The following is an 18,400-nucleotide window of genomic DNA, read 5'->3' on the forward strand; positions in this document are numbered from 1 at the left end:
CTATCTATCTATCTATCTATCTATCTATCTATCTATCTATCTATCTATCTATCTATCCATCTATCTTGTCCATAATTCACCTGAAATCTGTCCCTCAGCACTGTGGGTCATGAGGCCCAACTGTTCTCCAGGGTTAAGTGTTTTGGGGTGCCCTCCACTGACTCCATGCTAGGAGCACTTCTAGTTGTGACAGACACATATACCCAGGTGCCACCTAAATGACACCTGCTGTTCCCTAGAGAGTGGTTCAGCTCTGCTGTCCTTCTTGGACAGTTCTTGGTCTGCCATTCACTCTGACCCCTCCAAACCTTCCTTGTTGCTAGGTCATGCAACTGATTTCAGAAACGCTTCTAGGTCATGACCTGGATCTGCATCCATGGCTTTCATTTATTTGCACCATAGAACTTTCCAGATGGCAGGTGTGTGCAAAGAAAAAAATAGTCCCGAAAATTAAGGGGATTAAACACACCAACTCAGTTGCTTTTCTGAATTTTAAGAAACAATTCGTTAGAAACCATATTATTTAAATCCCTTATGCTATAAGATGTTGAGGTTGGCCCCAGTTGGTTTTTAATGAGAAGGGAAGAAATGTTTTTTATTTTAAAACTTGTTTTGAGGTCAAAGCTACATCACATTCAGACATCTCATAGTCTACACTTAAAATATAATTAAGAAAATAAAAGATAAATGATATTTTTTTAAAAATTTACATACTCAATATTATTTTTAATACCATGACATTGCAATTAGACACTGTTATTGACAAAAGAGAGATAGAAATTTTACAATAACTAAAAGTAGATTGAGGTAGCATTTTTACATAGATGTTCTGTAATATTTTATATTCTTTATTGTAAGGTTTTCAAAGATAATTTAACATCTTTCACATTTTACAAAAACTTTAATAGATCTGATCCCCAAAGGGTACAAAGAGAAGTTTTTAAAAATCTAATAAACAGCACAGTTAGACCTCTTAATTTCAATCTAGCTAAAATAGAGCTTAAAATGTTTGCAGTAAAAATTAATGATACTTAATACTCTAAGTATAATTCCAAGACTTGAATCTATGTATACATAGAGCCAGACATTATATTGTACAACAAAAATACTTACAAATATTACTTATTAATTCCAACTTACTTTGTATAAGCCCTAGAACATGTATGTGCCACTCAGAAAAATTAAAATTTAAATGAAAAGTTTATATGTAAATTCTGAATATGTGATAGATATATAGACATATAGACATATACACACACACACATATAGACATATCCACACACACACGTGTGTGTGTGTGTGTGTGTGCATGTGTGTGTGTGTGTGTAATATGTGATTCTCTCTAAAACTATATTGATTTAATACAGTAAAATTTCTATCAGTGTCAAAAAACAACTAAACATATGGTGGTATCGATCCATTTCTCAGTGTTAGTTGAAAAGAATTATCCTGGAATCTCAATGATGTGAAGATTGCTGCCTAAAGGCACTAAATACAAGAGAATCGGGAGAAAAATTTTATAGCTGAGTATACCTAACTTTCAGTAAAACAAGAAGCATAAAAATGTTAATTCAAAAGGTTGGTTAGACTAATTACTACTGATTTAATTTTTAAGGCTTTGAGTTATCACAAAGTAGATTAAGTTCAATATTTATTCCACTTCTGGTTTTTATTACAAAATTCTTTGAAAAGGTTGCAGCTTCTAATCATAGGCAAGATGAAAACATACAAAGTTACACTTTTACTCACTGTGATCATTCCGTGGGAGACTTTCTTCACTGTATATCTAGCTGCAATCAGATGTTACCTTCAACATCAGGTCAACCTTCCATTTATTATCTAAATTATGAGGTCAACATGGTAAATACAAACAGCAAATAAAAGCCAGATGCTCTGCCACTTGAGATATACCCTTTTATGCTTTAGTTATTTTTTTTAGATAGGGTCTCACACTTTTTGCCCAGGGCAGCCTGTACAGAGGTCCTCCTAACTATACTTCCTGAGTAGCTAATATTAAGGGTGTGTATTGGCCTATTATTTGAGAAAGGCTTACTAACTTTTTGTTTAGGTTGACTTTAAACCTTTAAACTGTAATCCACCCATCATTGAAAGTAGCTAGGATTACAGTGGTGAACTACTATGTCTCACCCTAAAAAATACTTTCCTGATACAGTTACATTGTGCTTCTTTGTATTTTATTTTCCTTTCAAATAAGGACTGGCACAAGTCACTGTCTCAGGGCACTCTGCCAGAGCCAAGAATTCATATGAATGAATAGAATTCCTTGTACATAACTAATTACAATAAAACAATACAATAGAATAATAACACAATATAAATAGTAGATTCATAAATGGAAAAAAGAGCCATACATAAAGATGCACAGATATGAACCTAGAATTAAAGGGATTTTTGTTCCTCCTATGAAAAATCCTCTGCATGAGATTCTCACTGAGCTCACTAGCTCTGTCATTCTCTCAGTAGGTCTTGGCCCCGGGATCACCGCAGCTGATAAACCACAGAGCAAAAACAGAAACACGTTCCAAATGCACAAAACCAGCATACAAGGGGTGAAAAGACAGGCTCTGTTAAAGAACTTTATTAAGGCTTTTCCAGCTCTTAACCTTATTATAGCATTACATTTCCACCTAATAGTTAAGTAAATGTCACATTTATATAGGGTCCTTTCTAAACCCGGGGAGGTGGGGCACAGGGGGGGGGGATATCTCCGCTAATGCATCACTGCCATAATGTCTGTTGTTCTTTTCTGAGATATACACATAAAAATCCATAGAGCTTCGTTACAGAGCAAATGACCTCAGTAAAAGTTTTCTCAAATATCAAAGTAATGTCCATTATGTCACAGGTCATAGATGTCTATCCAAATAAAATGTGATAGCTAAAGTAGCTGGAATAAATGAAAATTTAACTTTGTAGTGAAATATTCAGAAAAAACCTCCAGTGGAGGAAGTCAGTACCCATCCCTCAAATGATTGCAAAATCACCTGTGTTCTTCTTTCCTTTTCTTCCTTCAAACTCTTAATGATGATGTTTTTGAACTAGTAGATGTGTTGGAATATCAGGGAAGCATTTGAACATTGAAAGAGTAAATAATCTCAATTGAAGCAGGAAACATGTTGGAAACACGTTCAGTACTAGAAATAGGAGGTCTTCTGCTCCACCCTAACAAAGGAAAGTGACTAGTTGCTTTATCAACACACAGGTGCACTTCACAAAAGGCTTTGTTGAAAGGCAACTCTTTTGTACAACTACTTAAAGATAATTATATGTGTGTGTGTTAGCCATTCAAAGAAGAAAATACAGAGCACAGATATATTGCAAAATGTTGTAATTCTCCTGTCCTGACACATCTGCCCATCTCCCCATTTTCAGAATGAAATTCATATATGTATATATATGTATATATACATACATAAATATATATATATATATGAAACAGCGATGTCACATTCATAATTCAAATCCTTATCTTCCATAATCTGAGTGCAGAGCTCTTGGTCTGGGCATGAAAGTCACCCAACTTCAATGTTGACCATGTAATTATGAGTGGGAAACAAACACCTGTTCTTGAAGAAACTAACATGAGGTATTAGTCTAAGATATTCAAAGTTAGCTGCAGTAGCAAGAATCTCCACATGTGGGTGGATTCACACAATGAAAATATTTCCCCTCTAAGGCTGCATTTCTGCCTGGGTTAACTCAAGCATTTAACTTATGCAAAAGACACATAAGGATCTTTCTGGAGACCAGCACAGGACATTATCAATCAGAAAGAAGACATGTGTGTAAGAAACCTTTGGCTTTTAAAATACCTATTTGGAGACTATATTGCTCATGTTTGTATTACTCATAGTTGGCCAAAGTCCTATGGCTGCATTTCACTTGAGTAGTCTCAAACATAGTTGTAAAGTTGCCAATAGCCTAATGAAATAAGGAATGCCAGTACTGATTTTTCAGTAGACTAAGAACTTTTCTCTTACCCTCTTTTATATTATGCTCTCCTCCTTACCCTTCCTTCCTACCTTCCTTCCTTCCTTCCTTCCTTCCTTCCTTCCTTCCTTCCTTCCTTCCTTCATTCCTTCTTTCCTTCCTTCCTTCCTTCCCTCTCTCCCTTCCTCCCTGCCTCCCTCCCTCCCTTCTTCTCTGCCTCCCTCCCTCCCTCTCTCCCTCCCTCCTTCCCTTTTCCTTCCTTTCCTCCTTCCTTCCTTCCTCCCTTCCTTCTTTCTTTCCCTCCTTTCCTTTTCCTTCCACCCTGATCCTTTCTGAGGCACAAATGAGACATGTGACAATAACAGTGGAAAGAAGAACAGTAAATAAAGAAACTGGAATCATCGTGGTGTCCTCTGTTACACACTTACAAATGTTCATCCTGCAATGAGTGGCTCTCAAAAGTTTTCTTTATTGTTTATAGGATATCATATTGAAATCTAAATTTAAAAAAATGTAAGTACTTAGCCATAAAAGATTCCTGAAATAGAGAATACCAGTACACATTGATTGATTGATTGATTGATTGATTGATTGATTGATTGATTGCCATCTATTGAAATATCAAGCTCATTTTTTTGGTGGGCTGGTTTTGGCATCATCCTCATTTTGGTTAGCAGTTTCTTGTAGCCATATATCTGAGAATTCTTGCTCTTGGAATACCTGCAACCATGTGTTACCTGCTCAATTCTCTGTCTGCTCTTCAGATTTCCCATACTGCATGGTTCCTCTGAGACATTAAGCATATCTGTTAGACCTACTGGGACCTCAGCAAGTCTCTTCTGAACTTGGCTGTCACAGTTCACAGCCTCCACTAAGCATTTGAGAGAGTATAAACATTGCATTTGTATTTAAATTTCCATTGGCTGTTCAAAATGCTTTAGCTATATTGAGAATATATGGTTTAATTCAAAACCATCTAACTTCAGTAAATGTTGAGGAACAGAAGTAAGCCATTTCCTCAGATCCACATGTTGTGAGAAGTTAACTAGAAACACTAGAAGTTAACTAGCATCCACAAGACAAAAATGTCAGAGATGAAGAGTTGTTTACTTTTTGGGGGGAGGGTCCGGTCGTGGGGCCTGAACTCTGGGCCTGGGCGCTGCTGTCCCTCAGCTCTTCAGCCCAAGGCTAGCAATAGACCACTTGAGCCACAGTGCAACTTCCGGCTTTTTTCTTTTTCTGCTTATGTGGTGCTGAGGAATCAAACCCAGGGCCTCAGGAATGCAAGGCAAGCACTCTACCACTGAGCCACCTTCCCAGCCCCCTGTTTACTTTTTCGACTATTGGTATGTGGGGTGGGGGGAGGCAGTCATACAAAACAGAAAAGTACTCAGCAGAAAATAATTCTCTGAATCAGATATTGCATCTGATATAAGAAACTGTCTTTGTCTTAGTAATGGTGGCAAAGGTTGTATTTCAGCTCTGAGACACTTCCAAAACCAACTACAGAAAGACTAAGGTCTTTCATGAATTTTTCATTGCGGAAGGACAGAGAGGAGTGCAGAGCATTCTACTAAGTTCAGCTGGAGCATTGTGCTGCCATTACAAACATTCACGCTGGATGTACTCATCCCTGTGTAGATGCAAGCCACAGCCTTCCAACCCAGAAGCCTGAATTGAGGCAAGGTGGAACATCAAAAGAAGTAATGGACTGATGTTCAAGAAGGACAGGTGCGAAGTAAATGTAGAGGATGGAATACTAAATGCTGTGTACACAGCACGCTGGGAGGGAATGTTGCCATGGAAACAGAACTTAAGGAAAGAAAGCCTTGGCTCCTCCTTCTGAGAACTATGGAATGACCAGGCTGTGGGTGTGGAGGTCACTAAATGCAGTGATCTCCATTACACCCTCAGTATTTTGTCATCTCCTGATACCTGCATAGCCCTCCTACAAAGGTAATGAGAACAGACATCAAACCACAAAGGGGAAAGAGTGCTGGCCATGCTGATAGATGCCATGGGGGGAGAAAAGAAATTGTTCTGCACTTACTTTGAGCCAATAATAACAACTACTACATGATTTTTAAATAAATAGCAATTATATTATTTTTAAATGGCACAATGTCACTATTGATATTCAACAAATGCCGATGTTTTAACTACAACAACAATTCCAGTACCAGATTTGTACTATTTATCAGATAATCATGAAGCCAATGTGTGTGTGTGAATTAATCTGTGTTTACATTTTTAATCTGGGTTTACATTTTAGTTGCTCCAATTTCCAAATTCCAAATTCAGACCCCTGGAGTTGCCTTCAGGCTGGAGGTCAGATGCATTTGCAAACCATCAAGAGCTTTGGTTTCTTGATGCACTAATGATATACACCTGAACACAGTGCATGCTGGCATGTTCCCCTCTAGTGATTTGAGGGAAATATTCAGTGATAGAAATTAGGCTTAAAAAGAGGCGATTGATGGCTGGGTGAGTTTCAGTCATGGCTTTTTATGCAACCATTGCTAGTCAGTCCTTTCATAATGGCAGTGTACATCAGATTTCAGAGTGCTTACTGTTGTTGAAATGACTATCTCATTGTAGCTTGCAATATGTTGAGCCATTCTTGGAGTTAAGCATTTATCATTTGTGCCCTCGTCAAGTTATTTCTATAAGAACTGTAATATCTGAAGACTGTGATAACTCATGTTGTATATGGGATGAATGTATTTTTTATTTAACTCTGCTTTTTGATGAAAACATTGTTCCTTTTTCACTGCTAAACAGAAAATCTAGAATTTCTGAAACCCAAGTTACAATGGTGAAAGATTTTAGACCTTCAAAGAGGATTCTGTACATTTTAACATAACCAAATCTAGTTCTCACCGAGCAGAAGGGCTTGGACATGTGGAAACTACAGGAACTTTGAAGAAAAAAAATTGTACTTGAAACACAGACAATAAAATAATTGAGCTAAGAGTGAAACCGTTTTGGTCTGTTCTCTTACATTGCAAATGAGAATCGCCGAAGCTGGCAGAAACAGCAGGATTTCAAAAAATGTATGCTAAATACTAATTTGTGTCATGGATATTTTATCTCTTCCACTTCTACCTCCCCTTAATCTTTTCTCACAGTATGCTGGAGCAGAAGATAATAATTAAGCTCATATCCCTTGTCTTTCACTGTCTTTGGGAATTTATGAAACGAGACAAAAGAATAGGCCTCCAAGATTCCTTTTCTAAAACATGATATGATAGTTACATCTTGTGAGCTTAAATAAAACTGCCGGTACTTCTGCCCCCATGTGGTCTTCTCAGTCTGCAGTGCAGCAATAAGGTGGTCAGATCTCAAGGCAAGGAGAATGGGGTTAGTAGGTGATTGGACTGGATCTTTGGACTGTAACTCATGGGGCTGACAATGTACATCATAGAAGACACAAAGACACTATTCAATGTCAGGGTATTGCTGACAGCTCCCATAGAGAGAAGGTTAGAAACTGTGAAAGCATTTGAATCTCTGCAGTATGTCTAATTCCTATGGTTCCAATAATGCTCACTTCTTAAAGTCACCCAATTTTCAGACTATGTTTGGCTTAGCTTGATGAGAACTTGGAACAAAGGAATGAATTAAGATTTTTGCCAGATGAAGTGGCAGACCTCCTTATTTCTACCTATTTACTAGATGAAAATATGAGGATCAAGGTCCAAGACCAGTCAAGAGCAAAAGAATAATAATAATAATTAGGAAGAGTGGACAGGTCATGGCTGCACACACCTAGGAGAGGTAGAAGTAAGAGGATTACAGGGAAAATCAGCCCTGGGCACAAATGGGAGAACCTATCTAAAAAAGCAAACCAAAGACAAAAGGGCTGGGTGGAGAGGCTCAAGTGGTAGAATAGTTTCCAATCAAATATGAGGACCATTGTCCAACCTTTCCACTATTCCAAAATATTTTTGTTGGCGGTGGTGGTGGTAGTGGTGGTTGTGGTGCTTGACCTCAGGGCCTGGCATTGTCCCTGAGCTCTTGTGCTCAAGGTTTCTGCTCTACCATTTCGAGCCACAGTTCCATTTCCAGTTTTCTGGTGGTGAATTGGAGATAAGAGTCTCACAGGGTCTTTCCTGCTTGGGCTGCCTTCAAACCATGATCCTCAGATCTCAGCCTCTTGAGTAGCTAGAAGTACAGGCATGAGCCACCGATGCCTGGCTTAAAAGATTTTTTTAATGTAAAATAATTTTCTAGTTTTGTTGCTAGCTGGAAAATGCATGAACAAATCAGTAAATGGTCTTTATGACAGCATGCCCTTTGGAAAGAAGATTCATTTAAGTTTTATGTGTTGAGGCTCTATCCTTCTATGATAATCCATTTAAGTACTAGTCCATACAACTTTTCCTTCTTCTGTAACAATTATATATATATATATATATATATATATATATATGAAAATTTACTTGATTCCCAAATCCTAACATATTCTCCTTCAGTAATGTTAGGAAAAGAAGGAACTATTATACAGTTGACATATTGACCTAGGATAGTTTTAATTTCAAAATATCAGCAATAAGAAAAGGAAGTAAATGTTAATTCCTTTTGAAGTTCAGACTATTTTTTCAGTTTGCTGCAATCTCACTTGATTCATATTTTCAAAAAAAAAGAATAAATAGGGCTGGGAAGGTGACTCAGTGGTAGAGTGCTTGCCTTGCATGCATGAGGCCCTGGGTTTGATTCCTCAGCACCACATAAGCAGAAAAAAGCTGGAAGTCGTGCTGTGGCTCAAGTGGTAGAGTGTTAGCCTTGAGCTGAAAAGTTGAGGGACAGCACCCAGGCTCAGAGTTCAGGCCCCATGACCAACCAAAAAAAAAAAAGATAAACAAAAGAATGAATAAATGCATGCTAATTTCTATCTCAGCACATAACACCTCTGTCTATAATCTGAGCAATTATTGCCTTTCATGTTTTCTTACTATGCTTAATAATATTATGATTTTGAAATATTTTAAGTAGTTATACAAAGGGGTGCAGTTCAACAAGTTTGATCATGAGTTCATGCATCATGATGAATATCACCTCTCCATCATTCTCCCCTGTCTTTCCCAGTCTTTTTCCTACCCTCCAGTTACATGGTACCATTTTCACATACACTGACTATGTTTATATTTGCCCATTGTTCCTTTATTTGTCTGCTCTCCTCTTTTATCTTCTACCAATCTCCAACAAAAGACGTTTCCACTTCCTGGTATTCATGATATTTTTTGGCAAATGGAAAAATTGGTAAAGAACAACACAATTCATTAAGGAACTAGATTTGTTGTTTCAAATGTTTAATTAGTTATGTTATATATATCCAGGCTCAAAACCAATCATTAGAAGAGTGTTATAGAATTGGATCTGCAATTAATCATTTCCATGAAATGAGAGAAAAAAGATGTTGATAATCCTAGTAGACACACATAATTAAAATTTTGAGGGCAAGTTGATGGGGAAAAATGCATGACAGGATCATAGCTGCCCTAATAAAACAACATTAAAAAATCCAGTTCCATTGGCATAAAGAAGTAAACAAACAACAGCCCAAAATAACAACTTACCATATGTTCTCAATCCTATCATTTCCCAAATCCAACTGGAATAAAGTCACATTCATCAAAGGAAAAGTAAGAGCTACAGCTCCTAGAATAGGACTATGGGCATTGGTAGACTAGATATGTTGTCTTATTGCCACATTTCTGTGATATGGAGAATAGATGGCCCTAGTTTTTGGATTAACCAAGAGAAAAACCTGTCTCAAATGCATACTAATTGAGAGAGAGAGAGAGAGAGAGAGAGAGAGAGAGGGAGGGAGGGAGGGAGGGAGGGAGGGAGGGAGGGAGGGAGGGAGGGAGGGGGAGGAGAAGAGAGGGGAGGAGGAGGGAGAGGGAGAGAGGGAGAGAGATTACTGAAGAAACTCCTGACTCCTGGTTCCTTCTTTGGTGTTTATGTTACCAAACACAAAGGTTGTACAACTTGCATCTTGGGAAACGCTAGACCCAATCAAGCACATCAGAGAAATAAGAGTATAGAAGAGTATATTTATTATCTGCAGCTGGCATGTAAAGATTGTATGGGAATCAGTTCCAAAGCTACGTTTTCCTGGAACAGGGACTTTATTCAGGAAGCCTATGAAATATTCAAATAGGAAAACACTTCAGGGAAAGGCACATTGGTGAGCATGTTCAACTTAAGTCCATAGTTTCAGAAAGATAAATGGTGGATGTATTTTTATGTATACTTAGCTCAAGGTCCCAGAGCACATATTTGAAAGATGAAAATAGTGGACAAGATCACACAGCCTATATCTTAAAGATGTCTGACAAGAACCCTCTGGCCATGCTCAACTTGTGTTCTAATGTTTTAACTGAATGAAGGACACATTCAAGGTGAATTCAAATAAGAGTTTGCCCCTGAAGTCATATGTCTCACTTGGTGGCTACTATTTAGAGAGGATAGATCTTGAGTAATTTAGGCAGTTACTAACTTAATTAATTAGTGATTTATTTATAGATGAACCATAAGGGTCCTCATTTATTTTCATTTCTCAAATATGAGCACAACTTGCATTCACAGAAGCAACGGCTCTGCAGATGCACGGGTGGTTCTGTTTTGGTGGCCCACATTCCCAGTGGAATCACTTCTGAGTTTAAGAACTGAGTGCATCTCCGCTTCACAATGCCCAATAGGACCACTTTACACCGAAGCTTAGCCACTCAACACCGGCAGAGTCATTTCACAAGGCCTCTTGTTGAGTATAAATATCTGCTGCGCAAGTCTTTAGGTAGAAAAGCAAAGTAATTATGTCATCACTTTATATTAAAACTTTGTGAAAATCTTTATGGTTCAAATGCATGTCAATCTCCATGCATAAGAAGCAACATAAATGAGAACTATGAATGTGAATCACAGCATCAAAAGCCACTGACAGGAAAAGTCTGACAAGGATCCAAAGAAAACTAACAAAAATGTAACATCTCATATAAAACTTGGTAAAGGAAACCTTATAATTAGTAAGAGCACATTTCATATCAAAGGAACTGTTCACAGATTTAAATCCCTCATCAGAAAATAAAACCAATATAATATCAAGTTTGAAACTCAGAATAAAATATGATACTCTTAGAGGAATGTAGAAAATAGTGAGCAAAACAGCTAATATGAGAAAATTTCAAAATTAGTACTGCATACTTGGTAGGAATGACAGAGAGAATCAAAATCATAGAGTGATCTTTTATTTTAAATAAAAAATTAGTTGCAAAGAGATGAATGAATATGAGGTTTTATATTAAAGGTTGTGCTTTGCTACATGCAACATGTGACAAGGATGTTCCTAAAAGATCCCAGATGCCTTTCAAAGAATAATGAACAGAAGGACAAAATTTGAAACATTTGTTTTCAACTCCAAGGAGAATTATGCCCATTTCAAAGGAGGGTAATTTTCAAGACAGAATCCCATTATCAAATCAACTGATAACTCAATAATAGACATAAAGTGATTTAGAAAAAAAATCTTCCAAATGTTCTTCAAAAGAAATTCAGAATGATCTTTAGTAATTTCTTAAAATCTAGTAAACCAGAAATTAAAAATGTATAGATATCAGTCAAGATTCATTGTACTTATGAACTAATTTGTTGATTGCAAACACTTTGTACAATTAAAGATAACTAAATTAGGTTTTAAGAAATTTGCATAGATATAAATAAATTCTGAGATGTCTTGTTATATCTCAGAAGAAATAGTTCACAAAACTTTATAAAAGTAATTATTTCAGTGGTAATATTGAACTAAAATTTTTAACTGAAATCATTTCACTTAATAATAAATTTACAGCTAACACTTTTGACTTTGCTAAGTCTTATTAATATACCTTTACATTCTATAATTGTATTGTCTAGCTTTTTATTCTTATCACTGTTGTATCACTAATAAGTACTTTTCATATTTTCTTTTAAATTTTACACCATAATTAGGACAGAACACACATCAATTCAAACCTACCAGCTTTCCAATGTATAGCAGCTTTTGTTTCTTGAAAATTGGAACTGGTTCCACATGAGAGTATTAATTACTGATTTCAATTGCATTTTTTTACTGAGAACATTTCCCACGATATAATTTCATGCCATAATGAATAGTCTACCATATTCAATCCATGTTATGCAATCTTACTCTCTCAAATAAGCACCTGCATTACCAAATCAAGATACAGATCTTCTTGTTATTTCTGACATCAGAACACTTGTAGATAATTATCAGGTTTCTAAAGTGGGTAAAATTTTGGTTACAGGCCTTTTTGTTTTTAATTCTTTACACCTCATAAGATGATGCAGTGCAGGACAAGATATATAATTATGAGAGAAATACAGAGGTTAGGATCTCAATCCTCTCTTCTAGTTGTTTCCAAATATATAACCCAGTACATTTTAAGGGATGTAAAATTCTGATTGGCAGTTTTATTTCCACTTTAGTGGCACCAGGTTAATTATCTGCATTTTTGTGTTCCTTTGAAGGTAATTTTTGTTCTAGATAGTAGCTTTCTCTTACTGCACCAAAAAGAATACATGGTAGCAGGGATGAGAAACAGCATCTTTCTCTGTATCTTCAACGATCACCCCAATGGCCATCTTCAGTCTGATCATAGCAGTTAGTCCCACGGCTGACTTCCAGACATAAGTTGAACCAGTAGAATACATGTTCTCAGAATGACAGCTACATGCTACCATCTTCTACTAAGTTCAAGACCCATCTCTGACAAATGTAGGCTTTCTCTTTTAAATTCAACCAGTTTAGTGTGTTGGCATTTATCTTTTTTCTACCACTGTTACAAACACCACTTATCTTGAAGGCTCCATATCCTTCATTTCTAGAATATTTTGTCTTTGCACCAAAGTTTTTTTTCTTTCTTTCAAAAAGAATTCTGTTAAAATAAATTCAGACTGTTTTGAGGTTTATTAATTTTTGTTAATATGTAATTAATTTAATTATTGTCAGAGAAAGACATGAGATTATTTTGTATTTTCTTGGCACTGTAGTATTAGCACATATTTATAAAAATTAAAATAACCTTTTATTACCATGTAATATAGTTTGACTTAAATTTAGCACTGTAATTAATCTTTATATACTTTAAGTATAATATCAACACAATGGGAAAAAACATGAAGGAAAATTATATAACATCTGTTGAACTAACAAATTAGAAAATCACATAATTATTCTCCAATAAAGCCAGTGTTACTTTATTCTGTTACTCCCACTTCTATTGTCCTGAATTTTTAAAACAGAAATATAATAAGTTCTATTGAAAACATTTTTATAGCTCCTGAAACTGAAGGTAATACATCTAGTACAGATCGCTGATAGTATTTCTTGAATCTCTAGTCCTTACAGATTCTATTCAACATTATATTCACTGACAACTAAGTTTGAAAATTTCTGTGTCTCCTTCTTTATTCTTTCCTCATGTTTCCTTTTCTCTAATAATATGTTCATTTTTCCTCTGAGAATAGGCAAATATACATCTAGTTTTCCATAACTGAAATTATATAGCACAAATCTTGATTTCTTTTTTTGGGGGGGTGTGGGGGGGGTCTGGTCATGGCGCCTGAATTCTGGGCCTGGGCACTGTCCCTTAGCTCTTCAGCTCAAGGCTAATACTCTACCACTTGAGCCACAGCGCCACTTTCAGCTTTTTTCTTTTTTCTTATGTGGTGCTGAGGAATCGAACCCAGGGCCTCATGCATACAAGACAAGCACTCTACCACTGAGCCACCTTCCCAGACCAAATCTTGATTTCTTTATCACTTACACAAGTAGCTTTTTGGATACGTTGGCTTTTTTCTTTCCTCTGGAACTAGGGATTGCACTCAGGGCCTTCCGAGTCCTAAAACCATGCTCCAGGCCTTTTGACTTAATTTTGTTTTTGAGACAGGCTCTTGCTAAATTTGCCCCAACTAGTCTTTAATTCATGATGTTCCTGCCTCTCTTTCTTAATTATGTGAGACTACAAACATGTACTACCACAACCTGCTTCTTGATCGATTCATTCCTTCTTCATCTCTTTCAGTCTTATACAGGAGAGTCAATCAGCATGTTCGTAAGACCTGAACAGAAACGAAACAGCCCAAGACCTAGATCTGTTTTTCATGAAAATAGAATCAGTACAGTCTGCCTTGGTCTCTTTTGTCTCCTAACTTTTTGCCCTTGTACCGTAGCTGGGGTTTTCCTGGTTTTCCTGCCTTGTAGTTTATTATTGATGCTTTTTGTCCCATTTCTGGATGAAATCATTTGATATTAAATAAATTTGATTGAGATATTTCCTAAGATTGCACATAAATACAACTCACCTTGAATTGCTTGTAGCGTACCCAGATTCTAACTTTGGGGTAAGGAACTAAAATCAATGACTAAACTATTGATCATTAAATTTTATCTTGATTTGATATTTACTTGAAGAATTTCAAAACATTGAGGACATTTTTTTCTGCCATGATCAAACTCAATGTACCATTGGAAATTCCCTTTGTGTTAATGCTTATAGTGGATGATAATTTCTCCTTGTCTAGAATGAACTTAGGTTAAACAGTAATGTTCATGATTAAATTCTATTCCAATAAAGATAGCCAACTGTGTAGTTATTGTAGTTTAATCTCATGATCTTATACCAAGCTTAGATATTTTTCCCCTCCTCTCCTAGACATTATTTCACCTTTATTTTCCCCATGATTTTACTTCATTTTCTAGTTTATACAACCTCAACATGAGGACTGTGGTCACCAACATAAAGCTATTTGAGGAGTTTAGAAATGCAAACCACCAGTTATTTTTATCATTTATTAGTTCTATGAACTCACTTTTAGGATCAAGGAATTCAAAGTCTACATACTAACAACTTCTCAGGTGATGACTTTTGTTTGTGTTTAATGAGAAATTCTGAAGGAAATCGAACATTTTAGACAAAATAAATCACTGGAAATCTTTTCTGAACATTTAATTTCCAACACATTTGGTTTTGACACTAGTTGAGGCTGTTTTCCACATATCCCAGAAGCTAACTGCAATCTTAACCTGGGAGAGGCCCCTATTAGTTTCTGCAGATATAAAAAAAAATGTAGGTCATACTAGATTGGTAAACCTGTCAAGCTCTCTCAACTGTAACTCTGTGAACTAAAGTCTTGAAGTATTTTTTCAAAAGGAATGTTTTTCTTCTGTGAGACAGTGAAGGAAACTAACAAGCAAATAAAACTGAAGGGAAAGGCAGGAGGTCAACAACTCCTTTTCTGATTCACATGTATGTGTCATCAAAACCACCACTGCCTACTTGAAATAAATACTTCCAACACCAGATCTGTCAAAGGATTTTTTATTTACATCTTCCTCAATGATGAGTTATTCCATTTTCAGATATAGACTGAGGAATGAAGAAGAGATTGTCTAAGAACCACTATCTGATAAATAAGACAGTTAGGCATAGAACCCAGCTGTGTTTTGATTCCATTGTTGTTATTCTCCATATTTATGTTTCTCTGGGTGCTGGTGGCTCACACCTGTAGTGCTAACACTCATCAGGCTGAGATCTGAAACTTGGAATTCAAACACAGCCCTAGCAGGAGAGACTGAGACTGACTCTTATCTCCAATTAATCACTAAAAAGCCAGAAGTAGAGCTTTGGCTCAAATGATAGAGTGCTAGCCTTTAGCAGAAAAGCTCAGAAACATTGTTTACACTCTGACTAGTTCAAGCCTGAGGACTGGGGAAAAAAAAGTATGTTTCAACTGTAAAGCCACAAATCAATAACAGCTGCCAAACATAAACACCTAATCTCCAATAAATGAGCTATGTTTAGCAAGTATTGAAATTTATACCAAAAAAGATTGAAGGGGGGGGCATTCCACAACCAAAAGAAATAAACATATTTAAGTGATCAATTAATTAAGATATTTTATTTTTTTAATTTTAATTTTTATTTTTTGTGAACATACTGTACAGAGGGGTTACAATTACATGGGCAAGATAATGAGTACATTTCTTATCAAGCATTGCAGCCTCCTCCTTTGTTTACCCTTCACATCCCTTCCCAGCCTCCCCCCCGCCCCCCCAACCCAATCCCCACCCCCCCCACCAAAGTTGTAAAGTTCGCTTTTGACATGACAACTTGTACTTCTCATAGTTGCATCGGGAAGATATTTTAATATATTAAAAATTCCTATACTTCATTACCATCATATGTGTATTCATTGTACAATATGTAAATATCAGTTTTTTGTTGAATATGCTCAAGTCACTCAAAAGTAATGTCTCAATATGCATACATGTAAGGAAATGATATAGCCCAGCACATTAATATATAATTGATGCTGTCATATAGATTGCCAATTATTGTACAGAATAATATCTGAATTCCAGTCTCAGGAAATTTCTAATAGACAATAAAATGTTATGCTAGATCTCTATAACTTATTCCTCTTAAATGCCTTCAAATTCATGTTATTTGATTTTCATCTCTCCATATTCCATAGCCCCTAACTCTGGTAACTATCCTTCTTTATTCTGTGTACTTTTGAAAGCTCTTTGTTTTGTTCCAGATTCTTGTTTATTTCATTTAACAAAATGCACTCTAGGTTTAGCACAAATCATTATTTTGTGGGGATATCAACATACCATTATTCACCACAGACACCACATGGACATACGTCAACAGCCTTGTGGATAAAAACGATTATAGATGTTTACAAATATATATATATATATATACATATAGTATTTCTTTATCTCTCCCTATATGCAATTACATAATACAGATACAATTGAATATTTTGAGTTATGAACATAGTCCCTCTTGCTAACATTCCACATCATGCCATATGAGAGAAGACCAAAAGACTGAAAGAATTGCATAGTGTTTCTCATACATCACTGAACAAAGGTATTTACTCCTAAAATCAAACTCCTGAAAAACTGGATGTTAACTCACCAACAGTAATCAAGTCCAAGTTTTCCTGAAGTCATGAAGTACCAGAAACATAAGTCTTGGGTTTCTGTCATTCAGAAATGGACAAGCAAGATCTAGTACAAAACTAAATCAACTCAAAAGTAAAGTCCAGGATAGAACTAAAGGGGTCCAAGAAAAAATGATATTGTGATTATTTATAGAGATTCAACTCTGAAAATATCCCCAGACACTTGTAAATATGGCATGTAGTTTTAATCTACATGCTTTGGTACTCAGATAAATCTTGTTTTCTAATACATTTTATTCTCTACAGAAGAATCGGAAATAAAGACCTTTTATATTGCTTTATCAAAATTAAGCATGTGAAAACATGTTTTCTATGTGTTAACAAATATGTTTCCAATGATGTTCCCATAATTTTCATTAGGATTTTACTAAGTTTCTCAAGTGTGTAACAAAATTGGCCTTTGTATTACAGCAAAACTTTCAACTTCCAAAACCAGGATGAGTTGAAAATCATGTATGTTTTTATATTTAATGAAATTTTAGATATATTAAATTAGCTTTCAATGCATGATTTAACTTAACCAAAGAAGTAAAGGACCTCTATGATGAAAACTTTAAAATCCTGAAAAAGGAAATCAAAACTTAGAAAGTGGAAAAAACTCCCATGCTCCTGGATTGGAAGGATCAACATCGTGAAAATGGAAATACTTCCCAAGGCTATCTACAAATTCAATGCAATACCTATCAATATTCCAACCTCTTCAAGGAAATAGAAGAGGCAATCCAAAAATTCATATGGAACAATAAAAAACCCCAAATAGCGAAAACGATCCTTAACAGAAAGAACAGTGCTTGTGGGATATCAATACCAAATTTCAACTCTACTACAAAGCTACAGTAATCAAAGCAGCTTGGTACTGGCACAAGAACAGACCCCAGGACCAATGCAATAGCATTGAAAACCCAGAAATGAACCCACAGACCTATAGCCACCTAATCTTCAATAAGGGAGCTAAAAAAATAGAATGGAAGAAAGACAGCCTCTTCAGTAAATGCTGCTGGCAAAATTGGAAACTAAAGCTAGATCTTCTATATCACCCTGCACCAGAATCAACTCCAAATGGATCAAAGACTTTGGAGTCAAAGCAGACACCCTGAATATATGTTCAAATCTAGTTCTGAATTTTCTACCATCAGCCTGTCCTGACTAATGCAGACAGACAATACATGCACACACACTCATACACACAGACACACATGCACACACACATAAATCTTGAACTCATGTATATATATATATATATGTATATATATATATATATATATATATATATGGCTGTATAATTTAAATGTTCTGTTCTTGGCAGCAACAGAGAGGTCTGAGAGAATCTACTATAGCTAAACACTGGACAGAAGGCTTCAGAGAAATCCCCGGATTGCTGTCGGAAAGCAATTAAGCTGAAGAAATT

This window comes from Dipodomys merriami, unplaced genomic scaffold (assembly GCF_024711535.1).
Source record: "Dipodomys merriami isolate MVZ:Mamm:240054 unplaced genomic scaffold, mDipMer1.0.p SCAF_4, whole genome shotgun sequence".
Classification (NCBI taxonomy): Eukaryota; Metazoa; Chordata; class Mammalia; order Rodentia; family Heteromyidae; genus Dipodomys; species Dipodomys merriami.